The following is a 19500-nucleotide window of genomic DNA, read 5'->3' as shown; positions in this document are numbered from 1 at the left end:
ATTTCTTCATCCAGATACTTTGTTATTCAGAACAAGAGATTAGTTTTTCTGTATATTTCTCACTTTTATCCTCATTGTGTTCTTATTTTTCTTTACAAAATTACGCATAGTTTATAATACATTTTAAAATTCTTATTTACTAATTTCATCATCCCTGTCATTCTGGGTGTTTCTGGTGACTGATTTTCTACTGGAAACAGTTCATATTATCCTGTGATTAGTAATTTTTTAAATATTTATTTATTTCCTGGAAAGGCAGAGTTACAGAGAGGGAGAGACAGAGAGAGAGGTCTTCCATCCACTGGTTCACTCCCCAGATGACCACAATGGCTGGAGCTGGGCCAATCCAAAGCCAGGAACCAGGAGCTTCTTCCAGGTCATCCACGTGGGTGCCAGGGCACAAGGACTTGGGCCATCTTACAATCCCCGGCCATAGCAAAGATCTGGATCAGAAATGGAGCAGCTGGGACTTGAGCCAGTGCCCATATGGGATACTGGACCTGCAAGCAGCAACTTCACCGGCTACGCCACAGTGCCAGCCCCAATTAGTAATTTTTTATTGAATGTTGAACTCTTCCTTTCAAGGGTGTTGTAAGGCAGAGGTTTATACTATACGCAGTCAGCCTTGTCTTTTTGAAGATTGTTTGCAGGCTTTGTAAAGTGTGCCTTGCATAGCCTCCGCTCTAAGGATAGGCTAGCCAACCATAATGCACGACTTCTCTGAGGTCTACACCAAATGCCCCATGTTTTCAAGAAATAGTCTTCATTTTGGCTGCTAAGACTTGAGTAGCTTCTTGCCTGTGTGATTTGTGAAAATCCTCCAGCTTACAGTCCTTGCATGTCTTTTCTCTGGCCTTGCGGAGCTTCTCTGCATACACAATTAAATATTCAACAGAATCTCAAGAGAACCCCTTGGAAATTTTTAAAGCTCTTTTTTGCACTCCCCTCTGGTACTCCATCCCAATAATTCTGATCATCACAGCCGTCCTGAACTCCAGTCTGTGTCTCTGCCACTCTGCAATTCTGCAGTGCCTTGTCTGGTATTCTCCTCTCTTTGGACTACATGTGGAAAGTTGGGTGATCTCAGGCCAAACTCATCTGTTTCTCCGCTTTCAGGAACACAGTTCTGTTTTCCAACATTCAAACCATTCTTAGTTGTTTATGATGGGAGGGAAAATCTAGACTCAGTTACTCCACCATGGTCAGAAGCAGGCATGTGTTGATATGTTTTTGGTTGATCTTAAAGCACAAACATATTGATTACTTTGATTTGAGAACAAAATAGCCTGTGAAGGGCTGAAAGAATTGATAAAATAGAATGAAAATTTACATATATATATATATATATGTCAATGAGGATTGTGTTGTATTATTTATTGGCAGATTTTTGGCCAACTAATTTAATTAATTAGAGAGGAAGGAATTGGGAATCATAAAGTAACTGGAAAGCAATTTTACAATAAGAGTTATTATTTTGTTAAGTAGTTTCCCATCCTTTGTTCTTTAGATTGCTCTCTGTATCAGGCAAAATAGGCTAGATCATTTTGTGGTTACAAGTAATCTCCTGGGGGGATTCCAATTCAATCCCATCAAGGTGGCATGTACCAATGCCATCTCACTAGTCCAACTGATCAATTTCAGTTCACAGTTGATCATAATGAAAGGACTAAGAGTCAAAGGGATCACATAAACAAGTCTAGTGCCTGCTAATACTTACCGATAGAATAAATAAAGGGGAGAGCGATCCAACATGGGAAGTGAGATACACAGCAGACTCATAGAATGGCAGATGTCCTAAACAGCACTCTGGCCTCAGAATCAGCCCTAAAGGCATTCGGATCTGGCTGAAAAGCCCATGAGAGTATTTCAGGCATGGAAAGCCAAGACACTTTGGCAAAAAAAAAAAAAAAAAAAAAAAACCTAAATGAAAGATCTCTATAAGTAAGATCCCAGTGGAAAGAACAGGTCTTCAAAGAAGGAGGTACCTTTCCCTGAAGGGAGGAGAGAACTTCCACTTTGACTATGACCTTGTCTAAACAAGATAAGAGTTGGAGAACTCAAAAGGCTTCCATAGCCTTGGAAACTCATGACTAGAGCATAGGGAGATTACTGATGCCATAAACAGGAGTGTCAATTTGTAAAGTCAACAACAGGAGTCACTGTGCACTTACTCCTCATGTAGGATCTCTGTCCTTAATGTGCTGTACATTGAGATTTAATGCTATAACGAGTACTCAAACAGTATTTTTCACTTTGTGTTTCTATGTGGGTGCAAACTGTTGAAATCTTTACTTAATGTATACTAAACTGATCTTCTGTATATATAGAAAATTGAAAATGAATCTTGATATGAATGGAAGGGGAGAGAGAGCGGGAAAGGGGAGGGTTGCGGGTGGGAGGGAAGTCATCGGGGGGTGGGGGGAAGCCAATGTAGTCCATAAGCTGTACTTTGGAAATCTATATTCATTAAATAAAAGTTAAAAAAAAAAAAACAAACAAGTAATCTCCTGGGGCCAGTGCCGTGGCTCACCTGATTAATCCTCCGCCTGCGGTGCTGGCGTCCCACATGGGCGCCGGTTTCTAGTCCCAGTTGCTCCTCTTCCAGTCCAGCTCTCTGCTGTGTCCCAGGAAGGCAGTGAAGGATGGTCCAGGTGCTTGGGCTCCTGCACCCGCATGGGAGACCAGGAAGAAGCACCTGGCTTCTGGCTCTGGCTTCAGATCAGCGCAGCACACCAGCCATAGCAGCCATTTGTTGGGGGTGAACCAACGGAAGGAAGATCTTTCTCTCTGTCTCTCTCTCTCTCACTGTCTAACTTTGTCTGTTAAATAAAAAAGAAAAGTAATCTCCCAATAACAGCTACTTTATTGTCACTCCTGCTACTCATCCATTATGGGCAGCTTACAGCAGCCAGTATAAGTGAGGCTACCCACCTGGATGTTAGCAGGATGCAAGGCAGAGGGAAAGACGTACAGCAAAGCATGAGAAGACCATCATGACTTCTGCCATGAAAATGACACAGTTCCCACATTGAACCTGCAAAAAAGAAAAAAGTCACATGACCACATATCACATTAAGAAGCCCAGGATATAAAATCTTTCCACAAATAGTAAGCCATAGTGAAGAGAACAAAATACTTTGTGACTATAAATACAACTTACTGTACTCCTACACACAGCATCACCTTACCTTTTGTGCTAGAGTAGTTCCTACAAAAAGCTAGGCAGAATCAGAGAATGTAGCTAAGCACTGGAATGTGACGTCCATCCTGATACTATACATCATGTATGCTTGAAGAATGTCCATAGACAATCGCAAGGATCTAGAGGATCTATAGTTGTGAAATTGTAGAAAGCTAGAATGTCAGTTTATGTCAAATGAAGAAAAGTAAAATACATGCTAGCCTATGTGATATTATTTCATTTGTATAAAGAAAGTTCTGTATTTACCTATCTTCATGTGTGTGCATGGAAATATTCTAAAGGAATTCACAGGAAGTTGATACTTCTTAAATAACATACAGGAAAAATGTTTCTCTGGAGAAGAATTTAGAGGTCTAGTGTCGCTCGCTCTCTTTGCGGAGGAACGACACTAGACCCTGCGCTGTTCTTTTGTCTGCTCGGCCCTTCCTGGGTTTGCTGCTGGTTCTTCCTGGGTTGGCTGCCATCCCTCCACCCCTGTGGAGGGGCGGCTCCCCCTGCCACTTTCCCCACTTCCACGGGGGAGTGGCACACTGCCAGCCGGCTCTCTCGGGGGCTGCTCAGATGTTATCCAGATGTTCCCTTTAGATGTTCCTGGTGCATGTTGTCTCTCTCCTCTTTTATAGTCCTCTTCCACCAATCCCGACTCTGCTACCCACACGCGGAGCACGCTGCTCTCCTCCAATCAGGAGCAGGATCAGCTCCTGCAGGTTACTGGTCGAACTGGAGGCAGCTGTGTAGAAGTTGTTTACTCCCTTTCAGCGCCATATTGTGGGAGAGCAGATGCATAGAATAAGTCTTAATTCCAGTAACTTAGTCTAGTCCGAGTTGCTCCCCACAGTCTAGATTGGGAGAGACATTCTTATTGTACATCCTTTTGGACTCTAAATTTTTTCACAGATGTTCACTATTTTCATAATGATTTTTTAAAATTGACTCCTAAGCATACGCTACACAGTTTGACATCAGTCAAACGGTTTCCTCAGCAATGTTCCAGGGTGCTATAGATGGTCAAGATCTGGTGCCACACTGCAGAGGGACCATGGCAGATCATCGAAGAATCAATCAACGATGAATTCTCAGAGCTTTTGCTAGAAGCCCTTGACAGTTTCTAAACCTAATGAAAAAATAAAAATATGAAAGAAAACGTTCAAGTTATTTATTTCCTTAGGTCCTGACATTAATGCTCTTACCCACTAAGGTAGAGAGATTCAGCTTGTGATACGCTGCTCCCAGAAACCAGAGCTCAGGGCTTATTTGTGCTAATCCTTTCCTGCCATGTTATTCTCCCACAAAATTCCCATTGAGGAACTCCTCCGCTGCCTCGGCTGAAGAAGTGTTCTGTAACATCTGCCTCCTAAGCATGGTGACATGCTGATAATTTCCAGAATGCCAAGAACCAATTCTGCACCTCAGCCTCGCAATGAATTAAACCGCACTTGACAACACTTGGAGCTGTGACCCTCTTACTCAACACAGGATCAATTTTTCACTCTGAAATGATGAATGTATCAGCTAACAATTTCTTGTTTTTATTGTGAGAATCAGGATGTTCGCAGCCACTTCCATGACTGTGAGACTTAGGTCACACCTCTGACCTGCAGAACCATAAAGTCATAGATTTGGGTCATTTTAAGACATTGTGCAGCAACTTGTTTCAGCAGAAACAATGTCCCTGTGCCATGTGTCTAGTCCCCATTGTTTAACAAGCCTGAGACACAGACTCTACAGACACCGGATTGGGTGGTACCATTTTTCTTCCAAGCAAATAGAATATCAGAAGTTCTCTTGATAATCAAACCACAAAATTAACTTTGGAAGATGCAATAATAGGTAATGTTTCAAATGAAATGTGAAATAAATTGTATGAAAGAAAAACCACTTAGTCGCCACAAACAAGATTTCTATAAAATCTTTAATGTGCAGAGATCACACTGTTGTCCTAGTATCTTGCCCACACTCCAGAAACACAGGCAGGGATTGCTTTTGCTTGAAAATTTGAGCATATTCCATATGTATTTCATTGAGGGTAGAGGAGGACAAGGGTACTCACAAACTTATTTGTCATAACCCAGCAAAATAAACATTTTTCTAAGAAAAAGTGATCCACAATTGATCTTATCAGTTGTGTTAACCATTTCAGGAAAGAGAGTTCTAGATAAAGTACATCAGAATAGATGAGAATACAACTAACTCCATCTCTATCCTCATAGCCATATAAGAGTTACTGTACCACACCAAATGCCAGATGTAGACTCCACTAATACGATGTAAAATTAAAGATATTTGGGTAAGAACCTTGTCTGGGGCAACTCCACCTTGTCCCAGTGCTTTCAAATTATTAGATGTCAAAAAAGATAGTACAAACAGCTAGCACATCTTGAATTAGAGGTTTGGAGGAAACTGAATAATAAAACTTGCAATGTTTTATATTTTTATTGCTCAATTGGTCACTCCTACATTCAACAATACATGTCAGTAGTCCTGCTTATTTTTTAAGAGAGCTGCATCCAGATTTAACAGAGAATTTACCCCACAAGTTATTTTTTTATACTGGTCCCTGTTCACCACTTTCTTATTCATGTATTCCACAAGAGGTTGTCTTTTATTACAACTGTGAAGCTGAAGCACAGTGCATTAATTTTACAAATGAGACGCTGGCGTCACTATCACGGAAGGTTCAGAAGCAGGCTGAAGAGTGTGGCATCACCCTGGTGACTTGCTGAGATGAGAGAACTCCAGGGCCTGGACCACAGAGAAGCCATTAGAGAGCTCTCCTCCAGAGACATGTCAGTGTTTTTTACTCAACCACTTAAGGAATGATCATGGCCACAAAGCCAAGGAAGCAATCACTCTTCTCGGGCTATTGCAAAGAATGAAATGGAGTCTCTGGGCGCTTCTACAACCATTTGTACTGACATAACCTTGAGGGAGGCTTCCCCCTTTCTGACTGGAAAATTACATTAGCAAGAGAGAAAAGGTTTTACAAATGCCAAGGGGTATAATAGTTCATTGTTGGCTTGTTTGCTCTCATTTTGAGTTCCTATAGTTTTTTATTTTCATTAGTTTAAACAGAAAGGAGGATGTGAACTGGGGTTTGGAGAAAAAGGGGCCTGAGGGAGGGAAGTGGGGAGGAAGGAGGACAGGACGACTTCACCTAGAATAATAGATTTTGCAGGAAAATAGATTTTCTTACAAAGATCAGTTGCTCTTCTTTTTGGTAATTTCCATTAAGAATAATGTAAATGGATTATCAAGGGGGATAGCCAAACCTGGGAAGATGTTTATTAGATGCCGCTAACTATTAAATGATGATAAAAAGTCTTTTCCATCAAGTCTGGGAATTTGTTTTCCCACAAAGCTGGGTTTTCAACATTAGTATGCAATCTCCCTTTGTACTTCGTGTGTGTGTGCTTTTTTGTGTAAACATATATAAAATAAAATGTTATACAAAATTGTATTTTGTGGTTAGCCTTTGGAAAAGTGTAAGGTTGGCAATAACCAGATATTGCTAACTTAGTAGTCTTCCTTGACCTAAACCACTATAAAGGAAAGCAAATTTGCTCAGATTATTAGCAAAGTCAGACACATATTAGTCAATGTTTCGAGCGTGCTGCCTCAGGATGATTTCTCAGGGACATGTGTGGCAATAGCCAATTAATAGTGCCGATGTCAACAGCAACCATGGTTTAGATTTATGTTATTGCATACATAGGGTAGGAGAGATTGGTATGAGTCAATATCAAAGGTTAATACCAGAGAGAGCTGGTTATATTTGGTTCAATGTGAGATTACAGAATGCACTTCTAATCCTAGCCAGAAGTTTTCTAAATGCACCTTACTGATCAAATATTATTTGCTATAAATAGGCCTAAACAGCCATTAGTATTGTAAAGCAGTAAAATGTTCATAGCTTAGCTATAGATTTATATATGTATACACATTTAGAGGTTTATATTTTCCCTAAAAATTAAATTATAGTGAAAACAGTTTGGAATTACATTATTCAGGGAAAATTGAAATGCCTTTTCTTTTAGTATCCTTTCAGATCTAAAGTCATATTTTCTTTTGTTTAGATACAAAAAACTATGCTATTTTTAAGTTTGTTTGCCTTTAAAAATCATTAATTTTCTCATTTTTGCAATAGAGATACCTGGAAGTGGACAAGTACATGGGGAAATTTTTCAACTGCAAAAGTGGAAGAAACAAAAATGTGGAAGAGTATCTTATTTTTACAGTTAGTGAATCCTCACAACTTTCTACATATATAGATATATATATGTATATATGTGTGTATTCCCAAATGTAAAAATTTTCAAAATGTCATCTCTCCTCTGACTTGAGTACATTTATTCCTGTGTATCCACACACACACACACACACTCTCACACACACACACACTCACACACACACACTCATACACTCACTTATCTTTGGATTCCTGTTTCTAATTAAATTGCAAAGGGCTGTAAATATTTCAAATTTGGAGCAGGGTGTTCTCATTTATTATTGAAAGAACATGGTGATCTCCAGATACATACATACACACACAGAGAGAAAGAGAGGGAGAGAGAGATCTCACACCTGACCAGGGAAATGTTACAAACATTTGTTCAATTACCAGGAGCTAGGAGAGGGACAGCCACCCACTCACAAACCCAAAGGTTATTATCCACACAATACATAAAAGCATGGGTGTCAAATTGCCCAGAAGGGACAGCTCATGATGAGGCCACCCTTAGGCAAGCTCTCTTCTTTGTAGTGGGCTGTTTGTCTCACAGTCCTTTACGGTGAAGGGGAAAAGGAGCAATGTGGAGGAGAGCTGATACAGGGGGCTGTCCACCTCCTTTCTGTAACTGGAAGCCAGATCTAGGTTAGAAGTCAAACTCAGGTTATTACAAACACACGCTACAGAAATAGAGACCAGAGCAATCACATGAACCTTTTCGTTCACTAAGATTCATTTAAAGGTATGTCTCATGGCCCAAGGCTAAGCTCAAAAACACTTGCCCAAAATGTGCGTCATAAACTGCCTTACAAGTTTTATAAGCCTCTGGAGCACAAGACAGAATCCTAAATGTGCAATGATTAAGACCACTGTTACGGCCAGCTCTCTGCTGTGGCCCGGGAGTGCAGTGGAGGATGGCCCAAGTGCTTGGGCCCTGCACCCCATGGGAGACCAGGAGAAGCACCTGGCTCCTGGCTTCGGATCAGCGTGGTGCGCTGGCCGCAGCGGCCATTGGAGGGTGAACCAACGGCAAAAGGAAGAACTTTTTCTCTGTCTCTCTGTCTCTCTCTCTCTCACTGTCCACTCTGCCTGTCAAAAAAAAAAAAAAAAAAAAAGAACACATTGTTGAAGTCACCTTAGTATATAATTGTTTTCCAATAATGCATGGTGCTGAACAGATGGGTCACCCTAGCGAGGGGTCTGCCAGGTGGTCACTGGTTATTTCATTCAGTCACATCACCTATGAGTCACTCTGTATCGTAGGTAAATATTTTTGTCTGTGAGCCAGACACAGACAACTAAATTAAGCAAAGGAAAAGATTTTTACAGAAGGAAAGGATGGGCTGGCATTGTGGTACAGTTGGTAAACTAGCCCCCCTATGAAGCAGGCATCCTATATGGTACTGGTTCAAGTCCTGGCTGCTTCCTTTCCAATCCAGCTCCCCACTAGTGACCTAAGAAAAGCAGTGGAAGATGGTCTAAGTACTTGGGTCCCTGCCACCTGGTGGGGAGACCCAGATGAAACTCCTGGCTCCTGGATTCAGCCTGTTCCAGCTCCAGTCCTTGCGGTCATCTGGGGAATGAACCAATGAATGGAAGATATCTCTGTCTCTGTCTCTGTCTCTCTCTCTCTCTCTCTCTCTCTCTGTAATTTTGACTTTCAAATAAATAAATAAATCTTCAAAAAAAGAATGAAAGAAGCGATCGATGGTAGAAAGAAGAAAAAGAAAGGAAGGAGGAAGAAAGAGAAGAAAAGAATGTACATGGGCTTAAATATTCAAAATGTGGGAAAGACAGCCTTGGCTGTGGGGCACGAGAGACTTCAGTGGTACTGCTGGTATTTTCCTTTGTGATTTCCTCTCTGTGTGATTGCTTTTTGACTAGCATTTCTAACAACCAGAGTTACTGGCCACCTATGTGTTCAGAATTGTATCCTCAAAATCTCAGAAACCAACATTTCAAGCTCTAGTTAGAAAAGTAACAGAAAAAAAAATCTCTTATTGTCTGAGCTTGTGACAAGTGTCCACTCTGGGTGGGGTCTCTGCAGCCAAGGAGAGAGGTTCTCATAGCAGTTAGCAGTTCCTAGAATAGGGTGTGGGAGAGGAGCATGCTCTCTGGAGAGGAGGAGAGTACTATCCCCAGAGGAGAAGAGGATGCTGTACACACAACGAGAAAATATCCACCCTGCCCACTCAACATACCTGGTTAACAGATGATGAAAATACCTACAACTTCAGAGTGGAAAAGGATAGCAGAAGTCTGGTTCCCACCCTCAAACACCTGAGCTCAGTTCTGTTCAGAGAAGTGATGACACTCTAAGTAACTGAGGCATGAGCAACTAGCCTCTGGTTAAGGCACGAGGAGAGTCCCCCAGGAGAGTGCCAGAGTTTAATTCTCAGTTCTAGCTCCTGACTCCAGCTTCTTGTCAGTATAGATCCAGGGAAGCTGCACGATGGCTCAAGTAGTAGGATCCCTGCTCTCCACATCGAAGATCCAGATTGATCTCTGCTCTGGGTTTTGACCCCACCCCAGGCCATTGTGGACACTGGAGGAGTGAGCCAGCAGATGGAAGCTTGCTTTCTTATTACTTTACAAAAATGAGAGGTAAAGACACAGTAAACTTCAAATATTTGAAAAGTCTTTTATGTAGAAGAAGCAGCATGTTTGCTCTATGCTGCCTAATTGTAGGCATTACAAAGGTAACTAAATGCCTACAGGATCCAGAGAGGTAACCTAAGGGAGTAAAGCTAAACAGATATTAGAAGAAGAGCAGCATACACACGACAATAAATGGCAAGTGACACCCAGGGCTGGACATCTGTAGGAGTGGAGGCCTGGGGAAGCAAGGCTTCACCCAGTGCAGGCCATCCCCACACAGCTCCAGCTACGGGAAAGTGGGGGCAGTATTAAAGATCTTCCATCTTCAAGAAGAGCCAGAAAACATTATTTTATGTGAAATATCTCAATTTCTTCAGTGTTGGCATGGTTTTGTAAAAAACATCATGTGAGCCAAACAAAATATAGTTTTGAAAGGGATTCCCCCAGGGGATCCCAGTTTGAAATCTCTGTCCTTGAAGGTAAAACTAGAGCTGCTGGCTCAAAGATTCTAGGAGTCAGCACTGTATCATTTATATATATATATATATATATATATATATATATATATATATATGTTATATATGTACATATTATATATATAATAACTGGAACTCTTCAATTATGATGTGATAGATGGTTTCCAAGAAAGGAAGAGCACTGTTCCTTGAAGTGTAAGTAAGTGGAAGCTGATGGTGATCATTACAGAAAACTGGAGGTGGACCATGCACTATGTGCGCACAGAAGCCCACCCCTAAAGCTACAGATGGACTCTAAGTTTTGAGATGAGATCAGAAAATGTTCTTCTCTGAGACAGATTCTGAAGAGATGAAAGACAACATGGGAGGACTATATAATCAAATTGGGATTTAGGTGCAGTGCGGAAGGAGACAGTGAAGAAAATCAAAAAGCACAGTATTTCCAATTGCAGACAAGGCCACAGGGAAGACATGCATGTCACTTGTCCTGGCAATGGTACAGAACTGTATTGGACAGAAATCCAAACACCTTCTTGTCTAGTTTAAAAATAATGATAATAAAATCAAAGGCATCTTGGCCCTATACTCTGGTGTAGGACATTTGGAATGAGGGGAGATGGCTTGGGGGGGTTAACTGACCTGGATTCTTCTCCTTACTCTGATAGTCTGAAGTCATGTGACCATGGACAAGTCACATTCCTCACTCCTCAAGCCAGTTGAATGATTTCCTATCATCTCAGATTTAATTTTGCTAAAATAATATCCCCTCTTTTCCTTCTTCTCATACTCATTTTCTTGATTTCCTCATGTCATGGGAAGAAATAAAATTTAATCTCTTTCTAGCCACCAATGACCTACAATCTGTACACTGCCCTGAGAAATTTGTGAGATGACATCATGAGCAATAAGTTAAAGAGAAAATCTGAGTTCATAGTTAGGAGAACAAAGTAAGGTATTTGCACTTAAAACTAAAGACAGTGATGTGGAAAGATTAAGAAACAGGTCTAAGGCTAGGCTGTAGGCCTTGGAAAGAGAAACTTTGGCAATGAAAATACCAAACCAAAGCTCTGAAGGCCTCTACAGAGATGAGATGTACTTCTGGGCCAGGACAATTGTCTTTCCATTTTGCTTGTATGAGGATACTTCCAAAAGCTGTGGATGACAGAATTAAAAGAAGTGTATTTGGGGGAATGACACTGTGGTATAGCAGGCAAAGCTGCTGCCTGCAGTGTCGGCATCCCATATGGGCACTGATTCCAGTCCCGGCTGCTCCACTTCCAATCCAGCTCTCTGCCATGGCCTGGGAAAGCAATGGAAGATGATGCAAGTCCTTGGGCCCCTGCACACATGTGGGAGACCTGGAGGAAGCTTCTGGCTCCTGACTTCAGATCGGCACAGCTGCAGCTGATGTGGCCAATTGGGGAGTGAACCAGAGGATGGAAGACCTCTCTGTCTCTGTCTCTGTCTCTCCTTCTCTCTCTGTATAACTCCGATTTTCAAGTAGATAAATAATCTTTTTTTAAAAAGTTTATTTTGGTGCAATAAAGATAGAAATCTATGAAGTCTTTTTTATTCTTATTAATATAAAGAGAACAAGTTTCATAGGCTCAGTTCTAAGAAGATGAGCATAAGCACTATGTTGCTAAAGTTGTAATTATGAAGTGTATGAAACTTATAACTGTAAAGCAGTATAGTTCTGCATACATTCCTACAGATACACTTCTAAAGGTAGTTCAAAAACTTGTCATGGGACCCAAAATCCCCTTAGGCTTAGTGGTAAAAATACTATCTTAAGTGTTAAAGTGATCATACGGATATGATTAAGTGTCTGGTAATAATAAATTAAAAAGGAGTGAATGCTCCAACGTGGGAAGCAGTCTACACAGAATGACAGACTCACAGAATGACAATAGCTTTATATAGCACTCTGACCTCAGAATCAGCCCTTAAGGCTTTCTGGTCTGGCTGAAAAGCCCATGAGAGCATTTCAAGCATGGAAAGCCAATACACTGTGACAAAAAATGTCCTATATGAAGGACTTCAGTGGATGAAACCCCAGTGGACAGAGGGGCCATCAAAGAAAGATGTACTTTTCTCTGAAAGGAGGAGAGAACTTCCATTTTGCTTATGGCCCTCTCTAAATACCGTCAGAGTTTGTGGATTCAAAAGCCTTCCACAGCCTAGGCAGCTCATGTCAAGAGCCTCCGGTGATCACTGACGTAATACCTAAGAGTTTTAACTGTTAAATTAACAATAGGAGTCACTGTGCACTAGCTTCCCATGCAGGATCTTTGTCCTCAAAGAGTTGTATTATAATTATGTCTAAGTGCTTCACTCTTGGGTGCTTCTTTAAAGCTAATTTTCTAAAAGAAAAAGAAAAAGAAGGAGGAGGAGGAGGAGGAGGAGGAGGAGGAGGAGGAGGAGGAAGAGAAGGAGAAGGAGAAGGAGAAGGAGAAGGAGAAGGAGAAGGAGAAGGAGAAGGAGAAGGAGAAGAGAAATTAACTTCCAGATGCAATGGCTTTGAACAGCCCTTGTTTCAACTGTTGAGGAACAGTTTTTTTTTTTTTTCTGTCGTGCAAATTGTTGAACTCTATCTACTTAGTATAGAGTTAGTCTTCTATGTATAAAGTTAATTGAAAATAGATCTTAGTGGAGAATGGGACTGGAAATGGGAGAGGGAGGAGGAGGCGGGATGGGAGAGTGGGTGGGAGGTCAGGTATGGTGGGAAGAATCACTATATTCCTAAAGTTGTACGTGTGAAATGCATGAATTTTGTATTCCCTAAATAAAATGTTTATTTGGGGAAAGAAAAAAAAGAAGATAAGCATACTTCACTCCCTCCTGTCTCCCTCCCTCAGTGCCCCCCCCTTCCTTCCTTCCTGTTTCTTTGTTTAATTTTCACAAAGACAATTTACACTTTTAATGAAATTTTGGAAGGCCCTACTATTTTAAGCAAGAGAGAAGAATCCACTTTCCATTGGCAGTTATGCTTCTCAAACTTCCATGTAAAGTGAATATATCAAATCATAGATATTTATCAAATTCAATTATGTTTCAGATATACTCTAATAAGGGAAAAGAGGCCACAACCAATATTTAAAAAGCCATTATGAGAATTACCCAAACATTGCCAATGCACATAGCCCAGATATATTTAATTTTTAAAAGCCTGAAGGAAATTTAGCTGAAGGAGGTAATGGTCAAGGTAAGCTTAAAATTTGCTTAAGTGTGCTATATGTAAAAACGTGCCTTCAAATTTCACTGCAAAGTCACTTCCCGTACTTGCTGAAAAAAAGCAAGACTGAAATGCTTAGTTATTCTGGGAGCTTACATTATTGCTCTTCGTGTCTAGAAAAACTGTCTGCTTGGTGAAAATACCTTCCTCAGACAGTTAGTATCATTCTAATAATTCTTGACAAGCTCTTACTGGTATTCCATTTTCTCCATGGATTTGTACATCTATCAATAAACATTGTCTGAGTACTAATTAATAATAAACAATATCTGTATTTTCACCAGCCGGCAGTTGAGGAGAGTGAATTAATAATCTGACCTCTGAAGTCAGATTCATATTTGTCTGGATTCAAATTCTAGCTCTATCACTAGCAGTTAAGTTTCTTCTCTGTAATTTTCTTGTTCACATAATGGTAAACCTGCATGATAGGATTGCTGAGGATTAAATGCTTACATAAATACACATATGCACACACACATGCACATATGAATGACGGTGCCTGACATAGTTAACTTCGTGTAATAGTGAGCTACTTGTCTGTAAGGATTTCGAACTTTTTGAATCAAAGTAAACCTTTCCATGCATTTTTTAAAATTTCTTTCATGTTATTGTTATCTCCTGCCTTATAAAAATCCATTTGTACAACACAAATTCAGTAGGTTGCTCCGTCTGCCCCAGGCACTACAACCAGAATACTGGAATACTTGTAGCATTTCCTAAACCAGCAGCAGGATAATGACTTTAGTGTGGGCAGTGCAAGGGGAGGGAAAGCAGTAAGGTGGTCATAGACGAAAGCCTCCTTCGTCTGTCTAATTAAGTGTATAAATTAGAAACTACATTGACTAGGCTTCAAGAGCAGACAAACCGTAATCTGTTTGTGAAATTCACAGTCAAATAAGTTACCCACTCAGGTGGCTTGTACACATGTCATTAAATTTGCATCTGGCTTAGATTTCTGTATTAGATGATGCTTCTGATTTGCGTTTTGGGCTAAGGCCCAGCTCCCAGTGTGTAGAGAGAGAGTTATGAATGAAGGGGCCGTGTTATCAGAAGACCAGGGGGACGAATTCTGATGGGAGCATGGTGTGCCAGTTCTCATATGTCTACAGTCCAGGCCAAAATCTGCCCTCAGTTATGCATGCACAGCTCTCATTGACGTCAGTAAGCACTGTGCTCATGTAACAGGAGGCAGAAATTTGGCTCTTTGATTTTAATAGAATTAAATACCAGAAGTTTTGCTGATGCAGGTTGCAAATTTAAACCCCGAGGGGTCAGGAAAATGCAACAGAATATTGTTCTGCTGACAACCTTATCTTTGTGGAATTTCTCAAGCCTAATTTGGAAGTCCCTAATGATATTTTGCCTGTGTTGTGTGTGGCCTCCCCTTGTAGTAAGACCTTTAAGTATGGTTCCAAGATTTGGTCTGTGGCTTCACATACAGCCTGAACACATATCCCTAACTTATTGTCAGTTGTAGGACTTCAGTTCTGCTTGGAGCTTGAATAACAATGCTGAACTCCATTAATGGTGGCAAGTAGACTCCACACCCTACCTTAGTTGCTTGGTGAATTATGTACTACAATTTAAGGCTTAGCATCCTGAGAGTATTCAGTGTCATTTATGCTTAGACTTATCCATAGCTATGTTTTAATATTTCTGTGGTGTCTATGTTTTTTAGATTTTATTTATTTATTTGAGAGGTAGAGTTACAGACAGAGAGAGGGAGAAACAGAGAGAAAGTTCTTCCATCAACTGGTTAGCTCCCCAAATGGCTACAATGGTCGGAGCTGGGCAGATCTGAAGCCAGGAGCCAGGAGCTTCCTCGGGGTTTCCCATGTGGGTGCAGGGCCCAGACACTTGGGCCATCTTCCACTGCTTTACCAGGCCATAAGCAGAAAGCTGGATCTGAAGAGGAGCAGCCAGGACACAAATCGGCACCATATGGGATGCAGGCAGAGGCTTAGCCTACTACACCCTTGCTTTGGTCTCTAAAATTTAATTTTATTTTATAAAATGATGTTAACTGAGTCCCCTAGTTCCGAGCAACTGGTAAGAAGTCTCCGAGTGGTAAAGCACAATTCCATAGCAATATTGAGGCAGCCCAATGGCCAAAAATATTCCCTAGCTAAGATGCTTCTGGTGCCTTGAACCAGCTGCTCAAAGTTCTATTTCTGGCTTTGGGTCCACAGAAGAGGGATTTCTCCTGGACTGTTTAGAACTGAGAGGAATGTATGTCCACTCTGCAAGTGTCCTGCTGGATGACATTATGTAGCAGAGCCTTCTGAGCCTCTGTCACTTCTCACTCCCTCTCCCAAGGGAGGACTGGATTATATGAATGGGAAATTTGGGAGCAAGAACTGAACATGGATAATCCAGCCCTTTCCTCTTCCTCCTCTTTTTGGTGTCTTCCTTCTTGCAGAGAATCTAGATTCTCTATGCCCAGTCTGTAGCTTCGGCACACAGCATTGCCTGTGCCTCAGGGTGAACTCTGTTCATTTACTAGATTGTTATTCATGGAATCAGCAGAACTAAACCATGTCCTTCAATGGCTTTGGTAGCAATGGAGCTTTTGTCTTGATATCTGTTGGTACAGTATTTTACTAAGTGGAGGCTAGTAAACAAGAAATCATTAGTTAGGGGTGGGCATTGTGACAGTGTGGGTTAAACTGACACTTGAAATGCTAGTATCCTGTATCCGAGTACTGGTTAAAGTCTCGCCTGAGCTTCCTATCCAACTCCCTGCCAATGCGCCTGGGAAGAAAGCAGATCGTGACCCAAAGACTTGGATCCCTGCCATCCACATGAGAGATCTGGATGGAGTTCCTGGCTGCTGTCTTCAGCCTGGCCCAGCACTAGCTGTTGCAGGTATCTGGGGAGTGAAATAGCAGATGGAAGATATCTCTCTCCCCCTCTCTATCTCTCTTGCTGTCTTCTTGTCTCTCTCTCTCTCTCTCATAAATGAATAAATAAACATTTAAAAAAGAAGATATTAGCTAGTGTTTGAAACTAGTGTTTTAAAAACCAATGATCTGGGGGTTGGCACCGTGGCTCACTTGACTAATCCTCCGCCTGTGGTGCCAGTATCCCATTTGGGCACCGGGTTCTAGTCCCGGTTGCTCCTCTTCCAGTCCAGCTCTCTGCTGGGGCCTGGGAAGGCAGTGGAGGATGGCCCAAGTGCTTGGGCGCCTGCACCCACGTGGGAGATCAGGAGGAAGCACCTGGCTCCTGGCTTCGGATCGGCCATTTTGGGGGGTGAACCAACGGAAGGAAGACCTTTATCTCTCTCTCTCTCTCTCTCTCTCTCTAACTCTGCCTGTCAAAAAATAAAAAAAAATTTAAAAATAAAAAAAAAACAATGATCTAAGAGCGTTACTTAGAAATAGGGAAGTAAATATCTGAATGGAAAAGATTTGGAAGTAGTTGTCCTTGGAAGACAGATCTGGTAGAGCAACAGAGTCAGGCAAGAGGTCACTGTGCTCACTTCAGTTAAAATTAAACTTTGTTTTCTTATTTGGTGGACAACTCATGGTTTCACACTTCACTATATCGGGGAACCATAACAATTGGAGTGGAAGAGATTGTACCAGGTCCTCTAATCCACTGTTCTTCTAACTGAGAATCACAACAGGTTGGCTTGTCATGAAATCAATTTATTGGATTCTAACAAATACAATAGAATCAAGTAGAGTAGAAGAGAACATTACAACATTCTGGATCACATCAGAAAATATTCTCTTGTAGGTTATAACCAAAAAAAAAAAAAAAAACCTGAAATATATTCAGTTTTTCCAGCTTCCTACTTAACCTTCAACCCTGCCCTCAGTTCCCTTAACTATAATTCCTACTCTATCCACCAAGCCAAGTGGTTGGACGTGAGATGATGCAAACGCAACTGCTTTAGAAAGGGTCAGAGTTGTGGTGCAGTGGGCTAAGCCACTGTTTATGAGACCAGCATCCCTTATCACAGTGCCGGTCCCAACAGCTCAAGTTTCAACCCAGCTCCCTGTTCATGTGCCTGAAAAGCAGCTGAAGATGGTCCAAGTGCTTGAACCCCTGCTGCCCGTGTGGGAGACCCAGAGAGAGCTCTGATTCCTGGCTTCTGCAGTCACTTGGGGAGTGGACCAGCAGATGCAAGTTCCTCTCTCTCTCTCTCTCTCTCTCTCGTCGCTCTGCCTTTCAAAATAAATAAAATAAATTAAAATAAATAAATAAAATAAAAATAAAACTTAACAAGAGAAAATGCTTTGGGAATCAAATCAGATCCAAGGTACTGTTATGACGACTTTATTCTTACTGCTGTTACTGTTATCATTAGGTGAGCAATGGCTGAGCTGCGATTCTGTGCAGCTCTCTAACATGCAAGCACAGCCATAGCACCAGCCCCATCACCACACTCCTCTGAGAAGCTACTGATACTGTCGAGGGTGTGGGCCCAAGTCCCAGATGGGTCAGGCCTGGAAATTAAGGAAATTCTGACCTGGTTGCACCTTTAAGCAACAGGGAGAGGTACTGATTATGGCAGACCTTGGAGTTATACAAACTAGGATACACATTTAGCTTTGCCACTGATTCTATATGATCTGACAGATTACTAAACCTCAGGATATCACCATCACTATAATCACCATCCTCAAAACAGCTATTCTTTTATGTTCTGCAAAGCTGGATAAAAATTGTTTTCTTATTCTTCCTAAGAACCTTGCAGTGTCACTGAGAAGACAGAAATTCTGCCTAGGCAGCAAGGAGCAGGGAAAGGAGGAGGAAGGGCAGGGTACAGACTAGCTCTTCAGGCATCTCAGCATGGCCTGTGCAAGGCCCAGGGAGACCTACAGTGCAGATCTCTGTTCCACCCATGCTCTGGGGCACCACTAACTCTGTCCTCTCATTTCACAGGCATCTGCCATTCACAAATCCGTCTAGCTGCTGTCTGCTATACCATTCATCTTACCCTTGGCCTTCTGACACAAAATCTATGCTTACTGGGAACTTTGAGCTGCAAGCCATCCTAGAATACAAGAGCCTGGAGCTTGGTGTTTTTGAAAGGTGCAGGACTTACAGATGGAAGCACTCACCTTATATTCCAGTTCTGTGACTTTCTAATGGAACGTTTACTAAGTCATTCCATCTCTCTGTGTCTTACTTGTTTCCTTCAATAATATCAGATGAAACCAAGAAGAAAATCCAAGGGCAAACTTCAATGAGCAAAAATTTGAGAAAATCTGCCTTTCCCAAAACAGAATGATGTTAATGGGAGCCAGACCACCACTGATTCTTCAACGACCCCAATACTAATAAATAGTATTCTTGATGTTCATCTTCACTAGGTATATGTAAAAGCAATAACTTATTTTTCTCAAAAAATATTTCTAATCAATTCAAATAACTTCCTTTGGCATCTACTGCTGTTCACCATTTGACTGCACCCCTATTTTTACTTAATTTTTCAATGGTCCTCCTACTCTGCTCATTCTACGCTGTGGCTTCGCTCAGTCTCTACATTTCCCAAATGTGTCAGGCATGCACACGACTCCTTGGCTTTGTTCATGTAAATGTCTTCCTTCATCACCTCACTCCAAGCTTATGTTTAAGCCCAGTCCAAGGTCTGCACATCTATGAAGGCAGTTCCCATCTCTTGTGCAAGCAAAATGCTTCCCCGTAAAGGACTCAACAGTACCTAAACCACACAGATAGTGTTAAGACATATCCTGGTATTTATTATCTCAGCATCCTTTTCTCTCCTGCTCTGGACTGCCAGTCCCTTGGA

General features: G+C 41.4%; 1 protein-coding gene across 7 annotated transcripts in view; it reads right to left on the bottom strand.

Moving 5' to 3' along the window:
- The window catches only part of PAPPA2 (pappalysin 2), a 611815-nt gene that overhangs the window by 338982 nt on the left and 253333 nt on the right, over positions 1-19500 (bottom strand). For 6 of the 7 annotated variants that reach the window (XM_070077165.1, XM_051856950.2, XM_070077164.1 and 3 more), the window contains 2 exons: positions 2932-3034; positions 2531-2819 (listed from right to left, as the gene is read on the bottom strand). The gene's annotated coding sequence lies outside the window, so the exon portion shown is untranslated. The remainder of the gene's footprint in view (positions 1-2530; positions 2820-2931; positions 3035-19500) is intronic. The other variant, XM_051856953.2, reaches the window with a different exon arrangement.

The sequence above is a fragment of the Oryctolagus cuniculus genome, chromosome 7 (assembly GCF_964237555.1).
Source record: "Oryctolagus cuniculus chromosome 7, mOryCun1.1, whole genome shotgun sequence".
Classification (NCBI taxonomy): Eukaryota; Metazoa; Chordata; class Mammalia; order Lagomorpha; family Leporidae; genus Oryctolagus; species Oryctolagus cuniculus.
The sequence above is the reverse complement of the archived record's forward strand: the minus strand, read 5'-3'. Positions and strand labels throughout refer to the sequence as shown.